At 44.9% G+C, this 16460-nt stretch overlaps 1 protein-coding gene across 2 annotated transcripts in view; it reads left to right on the forward strand.

The window, feature by feature from the left end:
• The first annotated feature begins 6113 nt into the window (after positions 1–6113).
• The window catches only part of ADCYAP1R1 (ADCYAP receptor type I), a 218643-nt gene continuing 208296 nt past the window's right edge, over positions 6114–16460 (forward strand). Inside the window, exon 1 of one of the 2 annotated variants that reach the window (XM_077267987.1) lies at positions 6114–6475. The gene's annotated coding sequence lies outside the window, so the exon portion shown is untranslated. The remainder of the gene's footprint in view (positions 6476–16460) is intronic. The other variant, XM_077267986.1, reaches the window with a different exon arrangement.

Consider the following 16460-nt stretch of genomic DNA (forward strand, 5'->3'; position numbering starts at 1 on the left):
TTTCTCCGCCAGAGTGGTAAAGCCAGTGACTGAGGGCAGATATTAATAGCCAGGAGAGGGTCCATGGTTATTGGCCCCCCCTGGCTACAAACATCTGCCCCCAGCCACCCCAGAAAAGGCACATCTGGAAGATGCGCCTATTCTGGCACTTGGCCACTCTCTTCCCACTACCGTGTAGCGGTGGGATATGGGGTAATGAAGGGTTAATGTCACCTTGCTATTGTAAGGTGACATTAAGCCAGATTAATAATGGAGAGGCGTCAATTATGTCACCTATCCATTATTAATCCAATTGTATGAAAGGGTTAAAAAACACACACATTATTACAAAGTATTTTAATGAAATAAACACACAGGTTGTTTTAGTATTTTATTGCTCTCTCAATCCATCCGGAACACCCTCGCTTGGCAAAATAATAAACCCACAATATACATACCTTCGGATGAACTGTCAGGTCCCACGAAGTAAATCCATCTGAAGGGGTTAAATCATTTTACAGGCAGGAGCTGCGCTAAAGCACTCGCTCGTGCCTGTAATTCCCCGGGTAATGAAAGGAAAGCTGGGTGATCTGTACTTACATTGAGTCGCGGTGAGGCGCCCTCTGGTGGATGAACTCATATGAACTCGAGCGTGGGAACTTTTCCAAGGCTGCAGTTCATGAGAACATCCACCAGAGGGCGCATCACCGCAACTCAATGTAAGTACCGATCATCCAGCTTTCCTTTCAGCACCCGGGGTTTTTACAACCACGAGCGAGTGCTTTATCGCAGCTCCTGGCTGTAAAATGATTTAACCCCTTCAGATGGATTTACTTCGTGGGACCTGACAGTTCATCCGAAGGTATGTATATTGTGGGTTTATTATTTTTCAGAGCGAGGGTCTTCAGGTGGATTGAGAGAGCAATAAAATACTAAAACAACCTGTTTGTTTATTTCATTAAAATACTTTTTAATAACGTGTGTGTGTTTTTTAACCCTTTCAGACAATTGGATTAATAATGGATAGGTGACATAATTGACGCCTCTCCATTATTAATCTGGCTTAATGTCACCTTACAATAGCAAGGTGGCATTAACCCTTCATTACCCCATATCCCACTGCTACACGGGAATGGGAAGAGAGTGGCCAAGTGCCAGAATAGGCGCATCTTCCAGATGTGCCTTTTCTGGGGTGGCTGGGGGCAGATGTTTGTAGCCAGGGGGGCCAATAACCATGGACCCTCTCTAGGCTATTAATATCTGCCCTCAGTCACTGGCTTTACCACTCTGGCGGAGAAAATTGCGTGGGAGCCTACGCCAATTGTTTCCGCCATTTAACCCTTTATTTTAGCAGCTACAGCGCCCAAATTTTGCACATACACACTACTAACATTAGTAGTGTGGAATATGCAAAAAAAAGGGGGATATGAGATGGTTTACTGTATGTAATCATGTCTCATATCCTGTCGGGTTTGTGAAGGAGAAATGAAAAGCCGGCAATTGAATTACCGACTTTTCACTAACACCGCTGCGTATTTCTCGCAAGTCACTCTGCTGGTCCGTGTGGAATCCGTATTTTTCTCGCCCCCATAGACTTTCATTGTCGTATTATTTGCGCAATACGCTGACAAACGCAGCATGCTGCGATTTTGTACGGCCGTAGAAAGGCGTATATTACGGATGCGTTATATACGGCTGATAGGACCTGACCCATTGGGAATAATTGGGCCGTTTGTTTGGCGAGTTTTACGGACGTATTTTCTGCGCTCTTACGTCCGTAAAACTCGCTAGTGTGACACCGGCCTTACTGTGTATATGAGACAGCATGCTAAATATGAGAAGGTGGAACGGCAGCAGCGGAGGACACATCTGATAGAGCCCGTGCACCACTCATGGAGGGAGAACTTGTGCAGCGTCTTATAAGCATCCAGAAATTTCCTGAGTAAGGATTGTGATGACTGTAAGTAAATGACCCCCTCCTGCTTGTATAATAAACTCATGCCCATAAGACAGGTCCATGATTATGTCTGCCGGGGGAGAATAATATCATTGGTATCAGATGAGCTGACATTGAGGAGTTAATTACTGGAGTCCTTTGATTATTACACTGGACGTGATGGGCTGTCAGGGGCAGCGATTATGGCAGCAAGCTCGCAGGGGGGCAGCAGGTTCCTGACTATGATGAGGAAAATCGGCAATTAATGGGATTCCAGACGCTACATCTTCTAGCACCGCTAAGAGTAGTATTTGTTTTACTGGCTAGAAACAGCGCCACACCTCTCCGCAGGTCATGATTGGTATTGCAGCTCAGCTTTACTGAATGAATGAATGGAGCTGCAATACCTCACGCAACCTTTGGACAGGTGTGGCGCTGTTTATAGACAATAATTTGGCAAAAAAGGTCATATTTTTACATTTATATTTAGGTCAGAATACCAATATGCAGCGCAAACTCTCCCCAGCTATTCTGAAGAAGCGTCCCCCTGTAAGGTGCCATGTTGACCGGTGGCGCCTGCAATGTTTGTCTTGGATCCTGAATACAGAAAACAAGGAGCTGAAGGTTGAAGATCTAGGGATGATGGGGTTTCCAGCATTATTAAATGCTGCTAAATATTGAATGCCACCTTTGGGTCGGATCCTGTTAATAACGAGAGAAGCGCAAATTTTAATATTACCGAAAAATGAGATCGGGAGGAAATCAGCCGAGGAAATAAAACCGTCTGGCAGACCCTCAGCCTGATTAATATTTATACTCCATTCCAGCAGCAAAATACGCAGCGACATAAGATACAAAGTGACACAGGAACGAGCGGCGATAGGTAAATGCCCAAGTTGGCGACTAGTAGTGTGGTAGTGTGATCCTAGAGAGAAGGGATGAAGGAGAAAAGCAATCGGCTTGTAAAGATATCAGAGGACAAACCTGAAACAACGTGCAGATCCTGATACAATACGGGAATGTAAACTTTTGCAAACCCCTTATTTTGCTCCAATGTATCTAAAATGTAAATGATGCAATTTGCGAAGGAAAATATTAGCTTCTCTTATTTGTCTTAAAGTGCTCCCATCATTTCAGATGACTCTTGTGTGTGTGCTTGAGGAATAACACCATTGCTGCCCATTATGTGACATTTTCACCAGTTTTCCCCTCATTTTCAGTTGTCTCTGAGCTAGTGAGGGGAGACTAGCTGCTATGATGTTTCCAGTACAAAGAACATAGACCTGAGGGATTCCTTATCTCCTGCCTTTCTGCAGCAGATGATCAAAAACAACAGCAGCATGGAGGACATTATACAGCAGTACTGAGCTGTGTAGATGTGAATGCCACACTTGGGTGAGCTAAAGCAATTTCTAGAAAGCTGCAGAATGGAGGACATTATGTAGCTCTAATGAGCAGTTTTCTCTGGTTCCAGATCTGCATTGAGATACAACACTTGAAAGCAGGAGCATGAAGGACTATTACACAGCAGCAATGAACAGCGTTGCTGTGAATCCAGCACTGGAATTAGTTAAAACACCAGAACGCAACAGTATGTAGGGCATTATACAAACTTACTCAGTAGTGCAATGCTAAATCGAACACAGGGGTGAGGTAGAACAGTTAAGGCTGCAACATGGACAACATTATAGACTGTAAGTAAATCCAGCATTTGTAGCTATGATTCCAGATGTCGGGTGAGATAAAATGCTTATTAGAAAGCAGCAGCGGCCCTCGGACCAGAACAGATGTCCCACCCTTGTAGAGTAACGTCTTAGGGAACGGTTGTGCGACCCTTGTAGAGTAATGTCTTAGGGAACAGGTTGTGCGACCCTTGTAGAGTAATATCTTAGGGAACAGGATGTGCGACCCTTGTAGAGTAATGTCTTAGGGAACAGGTTGTGCCACCCTTGTAGAGTAACGTCTTAGGGAACAGGTTGTGCGACCCTTCTAGAGTAATGTCTTAGGGAACAGGTTGTGTGACCCTTGTAGAGTAACGTCTTAGGGAACGGTTGTGCGACCCTTGTAGAGTAATGTCTTAGGGAACAGGTTGTGCCACCCATGTAGAGTAACGTCTTAGGGAACAGGTTGTGCGACCCTTGTAGAGTAATGTCTTAGGGAACAGGTTGTGCGACCCTTGTAGAGTAATGTCTTAGGGAACAGGATGTGCGACCCTTGTAGAGTAATGTCTTAGGGAACAGGTTGTGCCACCCTTGTAGAGTAATGTCTTAGGGAACAGGTTGTGGCACCCTTGTAGAGTAACGTCTTGGGGAACAGGTTGTGTGACCCTTGTAGAGTAACGTCTTAGGGAACGGATGTGCCACCCTTGTAGTGTAACGTCTTAGGGAACAGGTTGTGTGACCCTTGTAGAGTAATGTCTTAGGGAACAGGTTGTGCGGCCCTTGTAGAGTAACGTCTTGGGGAACAGGTTGTGCGACCCTTGTAGAGTAATGTCTTAGGGAACAGGTTGTGCGATCCTTGTAATGTATTGGGGAACAGGTTGTGTGACCCTTGTAAACTAACGTCTTCAGGAACAGGTTGTTCCACCTTTGTAGAGTAATGTCTTAGGGAACAGCTTGTGCCACCCTTGTAGAGTAACGTTTTAGGGAACAGGTTGTGCGACCCTTGTAGAGTAATGTCTCAGGGAAGAGGTTGTGCGACCCTTGTAGAGTAATGTCTTAGGGAACAGGTTGTGCGACCCTTGTAATGTATTGGGGAACAGGTTGTGTGACCCTTGTAGAGTAACGTCTTCAGGAACAGGTTGTGCCACCTTTGTAGAGTAATGTCTTAGGGAACAGGTTGTGAGACCCTTGTAGAATAACATCTTCAGGAACAGGTTGTGCAACCCTTCTAGAGCAACGTCTTAGGGAACAAGTTGTGCGACCCTTGTAGAGAAACGTCTTGGGGAACAGGTTGTGCGACTCTTGTAGCATAACGTCTTAGGGAACAGGTTGTGCGACCCTTGTAGAGTAACGTCTTAGGGAGCAGGTTGTGGGACCCTTGTAATGTCTTAGGGAGCAGGTTGTGTGACCTTGTAGAGTAATGTCTTAGGGAACAGGTTGTGCTACCCTTCTAGAGTAAAGTCTTGGGAATAGGTTGTGCGACCCTTGTAGCAGAGTAACGTCTTAGGGAACAGGTTGTGCGACCCTTATAGAGTAACATCTTTGGGAACAGGTTGTGTGACCCTTGTAGAGTAATGTCTTAGGGAATAGGTTGTGTGACCCTTGTAGAGTAACATCTTAGGGAACAGGTTGTGCCACCTTTCTAGAGTAATGTCTTGGGAATAGGTTGTGCAACCCTTGTAGTAGAGTAACGTCTTAGGGAACAGGTTGTGCGACCCTTGCAGAGTAATGTCTTAGGGAACAGGTTGTGCGACCCTTGTAGAGTAATGTTTTAGGGAACAGGTTGTGCGACCCTTGTAGAGTAACGTCTTAGGGAGCAGGTTGTGCGACCCTTGTAGTAGAGTAACGTCTTCGGGAACAGGTTGTGCGACCCTTGTAGTAGAGTAACGTCTTCGGGAACAGGTTGTGCGACCCTTGTAGAGTAATGTTTTAGGGAACAGGTTGTGCGACCCTTGTAGAGTAACGTCTTAGGGAACAGGTTGTGCGACCCTTGTAGAGTAACGTCTTAGGGAGCAGGTTGTGCGACCCTTGTAGTAGAGTAACGTCTTAGGGAACAGGTTGTGCGACCCTTGTAGAGTAACGTCTTAGGGAGCAGGTTGTGCGACCCTTGTAGTAGAGTAACGTCTTCGGGAACAGGTTGTGCGACCCTTGCAGAGTAATGTCTTAGGGAACCCTGGAATAGGAAGCTTCCTTCTAACAGCCTCCGAGACTCATTCCGGATCCATTATTCGGAGTCGTCTTTTCCCCTTCCACCCCTGAGGTCACAGCAGAGGTATGAATGTGAGGAGCCCTGCAATGAGGCCACGTGACGGAGCCTGGAGCATCTGCACATCAGTAGGATGAGGCAGCTGTGCAGCGGACACACCGCAGTGCTCCTCAGCAGCATCTTCTCACAGCTTCCAGAGTTGAATGACTCAGTTTGATTTAACTAAGCCCCATCCCATTCACAGCCTAATTGGCCTGGTGCATCGGATGAATATTTATAAGAATCGCTGCCTCACAAGCGATTGGCCACGGCGCCTTCCCCCCCTGACTGTAGGGTGGTCTTCTCTCAGCAAGACCTGCAAGGTTTACTGTGCTTTGTCTAGTGCTAAAGACCAGGGACCTGCAATTCCCAGAGAGACACAATTCACAGAGAAGCCACTGGGGATATAGTGTATCACAGCCTGCTCCCTGGGGATATGTCTGCTGGCCCTGGCACAGACACCTGAACTTCTGCATGGCATCCTGCAGCCTGTGAGGGAATGCGCCCCTGACAGGAGCCTCTGTGCAGCTGCAGTCTGCAGTCACATATCCTACCACTGGACTGCAAGAGGGAAGGCTCCATCCAGGGCTCCTCCAATGCTGCCACCAGCACTGAACTTCAGCTCTGGGACTGAACCTGTGCAAGCAGCAACTGGTAAGTGTCATCCTGGTGCTCTGCATGTGCAGCTGTGCGTTGTAGCAGAGCTGCTTCTGTAATCAGGGGAGGATGAAGGGAGGCATCTTCATTTTATCTCTCAATCTCTGCAGCAGACACTTAATGACCAGCTCAGCTCTGCTGCATGTAATGACCAGCTCAGCTCTGCTGCATGTCATGACCAGCTCAGCTCTGCTGCATGTATATAATGACCAGCTCAGCTCTGCTGCATGTAATGACCAGCTCAGCTCTGCTGCATGTATATAATGACCAGCTCAGCTCTGCTGCATGTATATAATGACCAGCTCAGCTCTGCTGCATGTATATAATGACCAGCTCAGCTCAGCTGCATGTAATGACCAGCTCAGCTCAGCTGCATGTAATGACCAGCTCAGCTCTGCTGCATGTATATAATGACCAGCTCAGCTCTGCTGCATGTATATAATGACCAGCTCAGCTCTGCTGCATGTAATGACCAGCTCAGCTCTGCTGCATGTAATGACCAGCTCAGCTCTGTTGCATGTAATGACCAGCTCAGCTCTGCTGCATGTATGGACTCTGGTGTAGAGCACAGTCCTGCATGGGCTGCAGCTTCTGTCAGTGATACAATGTATCTCTCCAGCTGCAGATCCCTCTGCTCCCTGCAGCCTGTAGTCACAGTAACAACATGTTTTGATCACTGGTTGATTGGATTGTCTGTGTCTATTACTAAGGTGTAAGAAGAGCTATAGATAGTGTACACTTGTGTCAGTGCTCAGGTGGGCACTGGGGGGCTTGTTTTTGATGGTTGAATGGGGGGATGGTGGGGGACACTAGGCTTTTTTTTCAATCTTCCAGTGCATTGCTTTGCTGTGGTACCTGAATTGTTTATGGAGATCACGTATAGAGTAAAGCAATATGTCCACTGGATACAATTACAGAGCTGAGGAATAGAAAAAAGGAATAAATGTTGTATTTAAATTAATCTAAAAATAAAATTATATATAATATGTGTTTGTGTGTATATGTATATATATTTACATTACACATTTATGTATGTATATTCGTATGTGTGTATATATATATATATATATATGTGTGTGTGTGTGTGTGTGTGTGTGTGTGTATATATATATATATATATATATATATATATATATATATATAATTTTTTTTTTAGTTGGCTTTTTTTTTATTAATATGAACATACGTTTCATTTTTTGTTCATCCTCATATAAATGAACTAGAAATCCTTTAACACTATGAGGCTTGTCGGAAACAGATTAGATCATCCTTGGTTTTGGAGCCAAGTATTTGATTCCATCTGTTTCTGTTTTCGATTTCTTTTTTCTTTTTTTTGTTTTTGTTATTTTTATTCTTTTTCATTAGAATGCACCATTCTTGTGGGTTTTACATCCAAAAACAACTCTTTAGAATTTTGTTTATTTTTTTTTTTATTCTCAGGGTCCTGTAATATTTTCCATGTGTTTTGCTTTATTTATTTATTTTTTATATACTGTAATATGTTTTAAAATAAAAAGGCCATGTTTTCATATCAAAGAGAATTGAATGATATTTTTCACCTTTCTCTTTAATACATTGAACGCGCTGACATTGTATCACTGTTATCTTTACATTTATTATTATTTTTTATTATTATTTTATATGTATTTTATACCTTTGTTATAATAACCCTCTGAGTTTAGGGCAGATGAGAATTCGGCACTTGCTCTTATAATGTAAATGATGTCAGAGAACTTTGGTCCGTGCGTTGGATGCGATGATGTCATAGCATCAGAAGTGCTGGGAGTCTGCTGCAATGTGTCTGTACCGCGTCGCTCATGATAAATATTGTGCACTGTATCACATGGGATATTTATCAATGGCTCCGGGTTGATGCATTTCGCCCCCCTACACCACACACACACACTGACATTATTAACCCTTTAATGACTCGTGACCTTGAGTTCTTCTAATTTCCCTCTTGACCTTGTCCTATAGGCGCCCAATACAGTCCAGAGAGAAAGCATCTGGCCTGCGCGCCATCCCATCATCACATGATCTATGGCCATCTGCAATGGAGGAGCCATTCCCTAGATGTTCTGATATGATGTTTTTTTTTCAGACCCTCATTAATGGTAGAGGGGTCTCTACCAATATTAGATGGGACATTTATAAACATTTGAAAACCAGACACCAGCAGAATAGTGAGTGCAGCTCTGGAGTAATAATACAGGATGTAACTCAGGATCAGTAATGTAATGTATGTACACAGTGACTGCACCAGCAGAATAGTGAGTGCAGCTCTGGGGTATAATACAGGATGTAACTCAGGATCAGTAATGTAATGTATGTACACAGTGACTGCACCAGCAGAATAGTGAGTGCAGCTCTGGGGTATAATACAGGATGTAACTCAGGATCAGTAATGTAATGTATGTACACAGTGACTGCACCAGCAGAATAGTGAGTGCAGCTCTGGAGTATAATACAGGAGGTAACTCAGGATCAGTAATGTAATGTATGTACACAGTGACTGCACCAGCAGAATAGTGAGTGCAGCTCTGGGGTATAATACAGGATGTAACTCAGGATCAGTAATGTAATGTATGTACACAGTGACTGCACCAGCAGAATAGTGAGTGCAGCTCTGGAGTATAATACAGGATGTAACTCAGGATCAGTAATGTAATGTATGTACACAATGACTGCACCAGCAGAATAGTGAGTGCAGCTCTGGGGTATAATACAGGATGTAACACAGGATCAGTAATGTAATGTATGTACACAGTGACTGCACCAGCAGAATAGTGAGTGCAGCTCTGGAGTATAATACAGGATGTAACACAGGATCAGTAATGTAATGTATGTACACAGTGACTGTACCAGCAGAATAGTGAGTGCAGCTCTGGGGTATAATACAGGAGGTAACTCAGGATCAGTAATGTAATGTATGTACACAGTGACTGCACCAGCAGAATAGTGAGTGCAGCTCTGGGGTATAATATAGGAGGTAACTCAGGATCAGTAATGTAATGTATGCACACAGTGACTGCACCAGCAAAATAGTGAGTGCAGCTCTGGAGTATAATACAGGATGTAACTCAGGATCAGTAATGTAATGTATGTACACAGTGACTGCACCAGCAGAATAGTGAGTGCAGCTGCTTAAAATCATCAAGTCAAAAGTAGGCATTTTTTGCTTATCTTTTTGTCCCTCTGCTTCTCTGTGAATACAGTTTTTACTTTTTTGCTTTTTCAATGGTGCTAGAGATATGAGCTTTTTTACTTGTTATTTTTTATGGTCTTCACCAGGAGACGTGGTCGCAGGATCCTCTGGGGAGGTGTCTTTAGGCTGCTCTGCCTAATTTTTCTGTGTGCCCCACCCTTTTGATAAAGAGGATAACAGTTAGTGTCCTTTTTATTCGGTATCGAGACATACTCCCCTATGTGATGGATTTCTCAGGGTCTGTATTTCAGCTCTGACTTCAGACATGGAGACTGGGATTAACATTAGCCTGGACCTGAGACCTGTCAGTGATGATGAATTACAGCAAATAAATTAATGATCAATCTGTGGTCCCTAGAGGGAAAACACCGTTTGCTCCATTCAGAGGATGGAGTCATAAATATCATAGAAACATTACAATCTAACCAACTATGGAAGCATAGATGCACTTAATGGAACCTGAATATTCAGTGTTTTTAATTTTTCTCCAAATCCCACCATATTATTCCAGAGAGCTAATGTTTGTGGTGTTTATTCGAAGGGCGTGGCTTACATAATTAAATACACGCCCCTGAGGAACCTGTTAGCCACGCCCATTTCTGGAAATGCCATAAACATCGATTCTCAATAAAAAGGCCCATAACTCAGGACCCATATGACAGATAAAAAAAATATATATATAAACCTCAGTTGAGCAAAATGAATGAAACGGGAGCAAAAAAAACACTGACCACCTTCAACCTGGCAACAAGTCTTTCAAGTGTATAATCTCCATAAAGGGCCCGAAACAACGGAAAGTCCTTTAACACTGCTCAGAGGTCTCTGTAACTTTAAATCACATGCAGTACTTCATATAAAGTCCACGGAAATAATTAAAATCACAGTGCACTTATAGTCATATGCCTAATGTATCAGATAACGAGTAAGAGCCAAAGGTCTCCATGCACTGTATAGCCTTTAGGAAAATCAATGGCCATCTACAGGTAATTTATGTGTCTAGAATATATGAAATTAATGGATGATCTTTTCCTCGTATGATAAGTCAAATACATTTTTAGGAGTAAGGATCTTTAATGCAAAATTTATAACAGGACCCAATATGTAATTTATAATACAGATGTCTTTTTTTATGTGATTTTTAGATTCCATAAGAATGTATCAGATTGATAATATAAGATGATAATGGCCTAAAGTAACAATTAGGGGAAGCTCACTGCAGTTGACATTCTATTGGTATAAATCTGTATATAGTGAGCGTCCCCTAGTGGTGGCTGTATAATTCTGTATGTAGTGAGCTCCCTCTAGTGGTGGCTGTATAAATCTGTATGTAGTGAGCTCCCTCTAGTGGTGGCTGTATAAATCTGTATGTAGTGAACTCTTTTATTATAAAAATACAAAACTTACAATCAATAAATAGCAAAAATCAAAACCCCAGCAAAAGCAACTGTCCGAGTCCAACATTACCACCCCCCCAGTCCAAAGCAAAGTCCGAGTCCAGCATAACTGCCCCCAGTCAAAACAACCCCGCAAAAGAAAACAAACTGCCGCCTTCTTTCTCAGAGAAGCTTCCTCCATCTTTCCTTCTTATGCTGTTTCTGTCCTTTACTCGTCTTTTCACTTTTTGATTCCTCCAGATCTCCTCCTCCCCAGGTTACATCACCCAAGGAGAGAAGAAACATTTTATTAATACACACGCACATACACACTTCATACCAAACCTGACAAAGAAAAACCCTGGTCCATCGCCCAAAAAGAAACATTATAGCCACCTGGCTTAAACACATCTATCTAAATCACACAAACATTTTTTTCCTTTTTATCTATTTTATAATTTTTTTTTATTTTTTTTTAGTATTATATTTTTTTTATTATTATTTTTTTTTAATATATACATTTTATTTTTATTTTTTATTTTTTTTCCCCACAGCAAACAACTATAAACAACCTACCACCAAACCCACACAATACAAAAATAAGCTCACCGAGGAACTCATAACCTCTTGCCTACAAGACAGGATCATCACCGTACAATACAATGCTACATAACTCTATATTCCAACACTTACCCAAAGCCAGGATTGGTGCCTGTAAGCCCTATATCAGTAATTCACTTCTGCAAAACAAAAATCTGATAGTGAAAAGCCCCAGCCCGCCACCGGGAAACCAGAGATGACAGGCTTCTACCCTAACAATCCTTACCCTACCAGCCGTCCCTACCTGTCTAGACATCTGCCCCTATTTATCTACCTACCTTTCCCTGTCTCTCCCTGCCTGACCCTACGACCCTACCTAACTCACCGCGTGCCTATCTAACTGTCCCTGGGCTGTCCCTATCCTGTCCCTAACTATCTACCTGTCCCTACTGAAGCTGTCTACCTGTCCCTATCACCTACCTGCTTATCTAAGCCCTAGGTACATTAAATGAGAACCCTCTCCAGAGAAGAGAGGCCCTCGCTGCACCCAGCCTGTCAAACTCCAGAGAGCGCACCTTCACCAGGCCACCCAGAATGTTCCTAACAACCTCGTCCCGGGGGAGGATTTTCATCTGAGTTGACACTAAGCACCGTGCGTTCCACGTGTAAAACCTGACGACTAAACTGACTAGAAATAAAGTGCCCCGATCTCGGCCACCCAGGGATCCGAATGCCCCATACGCCCACTCCGCATAGGAAAGGTGTGCCAGCCGAGGCCAGCCTATGGAAGCACCCACCCTGTTGTAGACCCCTGTATTAAAAGGACACTGAAGGAGGAAGTGCTCCATGCTTTCCAGCGTGTCGCAGCACCCCTCACGGGGACAACCCCGATCATCAGAGTTCCTACACTTCAGGTTGTCCCTTACATACAGTTTCCCATGGAAGCAGCGCCAAGCCAAGTCCCAAAACTTCAAGGGGACCCGGGTAGAATTCAATAACCTCAGCCCACCCTCCAGATCCCGACTTGGGCAATCTTTGAGCACCAGAGGCTTCTGGAAACGGGTCAACAGGACCCTCCTGTCAAGGAATTTCCTCGACATGGTCCTGATCTCCCACATTCCCAGACCCCACCGGCGGATCACCTTAAGAACCGGGGTAGCGTAAGCCGGGAGATGCCCGTGCGGTGTGCGCAGGTCCTTCACTTGCCCTCCTGTCTCCCATTCCTGGAAGAAGGGTCAAAGCCATCCCCTGCAGGAGAATACCCACGGAGGAGCCCTCTCTGACCAGAGGTTGGCGATGTTAGTCTTGACAAAAGTGTTTATTAGAAACAGCTTGACCATACCCAACCCTCCTAGTCTCCTCGTGCGGTACGTGACCTCCCGCTTGACTAGGTTCAGCCTATTTCCCCATAACATCTGGAAAAACAGGCTGTAGACCCGTGTCCAGAGCGGCTCTGGCAACATGCAGACACTGCCCAGGTATATTAACAAGGGTAGCAAAAAACCCTTAACCAGGCTAACCCTTTCCCTCAGGGTCAAAGACCAACCCTTCCATTGGTCCACCTTCTGGGCGGCGATCTTAAGTCTGCCCTCCCAATTTTGCTGGGGGTAGTCCCCAGGGCCAAATTCGATGCCTAGGATTTTTGCCGATGCCTGGGTGTCATGATTCTCAATGGCGAGTGAACATAGCCCAGCATATAAAAGAACTAGCTCTTGGAAGATGGAATCTAAACTGACCATGAACTAAACCTGCCGCACAATTAACAGTGGCCGGGTAGCGTGCCTACGTTTTATCCCTAGACGCCCAGCGCCAGCCGGAGGACTAACTAATCCTAGCAGAGGAAAATACAGTCCTGGCTCACCTCTAGAGAAATTTCCCCAAAAGGCAGACAGAGGCCCCCACATATATTGGCGGTGATTTAAGATGAAATGACAAACGTAGTATGAAAATAGGTTTAACAAAATCGAGGTCCGCTTACTAGATAGCAGGAAGACAGAAAGGGCACTTTCATGGTCAGCTGAAAACCCTATCAAAACACCATCCAGAAATTACTTTAAGACTCTAGTATTAACTCATAACACCAGAGTGGCAATTTCAGATCACAAGAGCTTTCCAGACACAGTAACGAAACAGCAGCTGTGAACTGGAACAAAATGCAAAAACAAACAAGGACGAAAGTCCAACTTAGCTGAGAGTTGTCTAGTAGCAGGAACATGCACAGAAAGGCTTCTGATAACATTGTTGACCGGCATGAAACTGACAGAGGAGCAAGGTTATATAGAGACTCCCACATCCTGATGGGAACAGGTGAACAGAGAGGATGATGCACACAAGTTCAATTCCACCAGTGGCCACCGGGGGAGCCCAGAATCCAATTTCACAACAGTACCCCCCCCCCTCAAGGAGGGGGCACCGAACCCTCACCAGAACCACCAGGGCGATCAGGATGAGCCCTATGAAAGGCAAGACAAGACAAGACAAGATCGGAGGCATGAACATCAGAGGCATTCACCCAAGAATTATCCTCCTGACCGTATCCCTTCCATTTGACCAGATACTGGAGTTTCCGTCTGGAAACACGGGAGTCTAAGATCTTTTCCACAACGTACTCCAACTCACCCTCAACCAACACCGGAGCAGGAGGCTCAACGGAAGGCACAACCGGTACTTCATACCTGCGCAATAATGACCGATGAAAAACATTAGGAATAGAAAAAGATGCAGGGAGGTCCAAACGGAAGGACACAGGGTTAAGAATCTCCAATATCTTGTACGGGCCGATGAACCGAGGCTTAAACTTAGGAGAAGAAACCCTCATAGGGACAAAACGAGAAGACAACCACACCAAGTCCCCAACACAAAGCCGAGGACCAACACGACGACGGCGGTTGGCAAAAAGCTGAGTCTTCTCCTGGGACAACTTCAAATTGTCCACTACCTGCCCCCAAATCTGATGCAACCTCTCCACCACAGCATCCACTCCAGGACAATCCGAAGATTCCACCTGACCGGAGGAAAATTGAGGATGAAACCCCGAAATACAGAAAAACGGGGACACCAAGGTGGCAGAGCTGGCCCGATTATTGAGGGCGAACTCCGCCAATGGCAAAAAAGCAACCCAATCATCCTGATCCGCAGACACAAAACACCTCAAATATGTCTCCAAGGTCTGATTAGTCCGCTCGGTCTGGCCATTAGTCTGAGGATGGAAAGCAGACGAAAAAGACAAATCTATGCCCATCCTAGCACAGAATGCCCGCCAAAATCTAGACACGAATTGGGTCCCTCTGTCAGAAACGATATTCTCCGGAATACCATGCAAACGAACAACATTTTGAAAAAACAGAGGAACCAACTCGGAAGAAGAAGGCAACTTAGGCAAGGGAACCAAATGGACCATCTTAGAGAAACGGTCACACACCACCCAGATGACAGACATCTTCTGAGAAACAGGCAGATCCGAAATAAAATCCATCGAGATGTGCGTCCAAGGCCTCTTCGGAATAGGCAAGGGCAACAACAATCCACTAGCCCGAGAACAACAAGGCTTGGCCCGAGCACAAACGTCACAAGACTGCACAAAGCCTCGCACATCTCGTGACAGGGAAGGCCACCAGAAGGACCTTGCCACCAAATCCCTGGTACCAAAGATTCCAGGATGACCTGCCAACGCAGAAGAATGAACCTCAGAAATGACTCTACTGGTCCAATCATCAGGAACAAACAGTCTACCAGGTGGGCAACGATCCGGTCTATCCGCCTGAAACTCCTGCAAGGCCCGCCGCAAGTCTGGAGAAACGGCAGACAATATCACTCCATCCTTAAGGATACCTGTGGGCTCAGAATTACCAGGGGAGTCAGGCTCAAAACTCCTAGAAAGGGCATCCGCCTTAACATTCTTAGAACCCGGTAGGTATGACACCACAAAATTAAACCGAGAGAAAAACAACGACCAGCGCGCCTGTCTAGGATTCAGGCGCCTGGCAGACTCAAGGTAAATTAAATTTTTGTGGTCAGTCAATACCACCACCTGATGTCTGGCCCCCTCAAGCCAGTGACGCCACTCCTCAAAAGCCCACTTCATGGCCAAAAGCTCCCGATTCCCAATATCATAATTCCGCTCGGCGGGCGAAAATTTACGGGAAAAAAAAGCACAAGGTCTCATCACGGAGCAGTCGGAACTTCTCTGCGACAACACCGCCCCAGCTCCGATTTCAGAAGCGTCGACCTCAACCTGAAAAGGAAGAGCAACATCAGGCTGACGCAACACAGGGGCGGAAGAAAAGCGGCGCTTAAGCTCCCGAAAGGCCTCCACAGCATCAGGGGACCAATCAGCAACATCAGCACCCTTCTTAGTCAAATCAGTCAATGGTTTAACAACATCAGAAAAACCAGCAATAAATCGACGATAAAAGTTAGCAAAGCCCAAAAATTTCTGAAGACTCTTAAGAGAAGAGGGTTGCGTCCAATCACAAATAGCCTGAACCTTGACAGGATCCATCTCGATGGACGAGGGGGAAAAAATGTATCCCAAGAAGGAAATCTTTTGAACCCCAAAAACGCACTTAGAACCCTTCACACACAAGGAATTAGACCGCAAAACCTGAAAAACCCTCCTGACCTGCTGGACATGAGAGTCCCAGTCATCCGAAAAAATCAGAATATCATCCAGATACACAATCATAAATTTATCCAAATAATCGCGGAAAATGTCATGCATAAAGGACTGGAAGACTGAAGGGGCATTTGAAAGACCAAAAGGCATCACCAAATACTCAAAGTGGCCCTCGGGCGTATTAAATGCGGTTTTCCACTCATCCCCCTGCTTGATTCGCACCAAATTATACGCCCCACGGAGATCAAT

This window comes from Ranitomeya variabilis, chromosome 6 (assembly GCF_051348905.1).
Source record: "Ranitomeya variabilis isolate aRanVar5 chromosome 6, aRanVar5.hap1, whole genome shotgun sequence".
Taxonomy (NCBI): Eukaryota; Metazoa; Chordata; class Amphibia; order Anura; family Dendrobatidae; genus Ranitomeya; species Ranitomeya variabilis.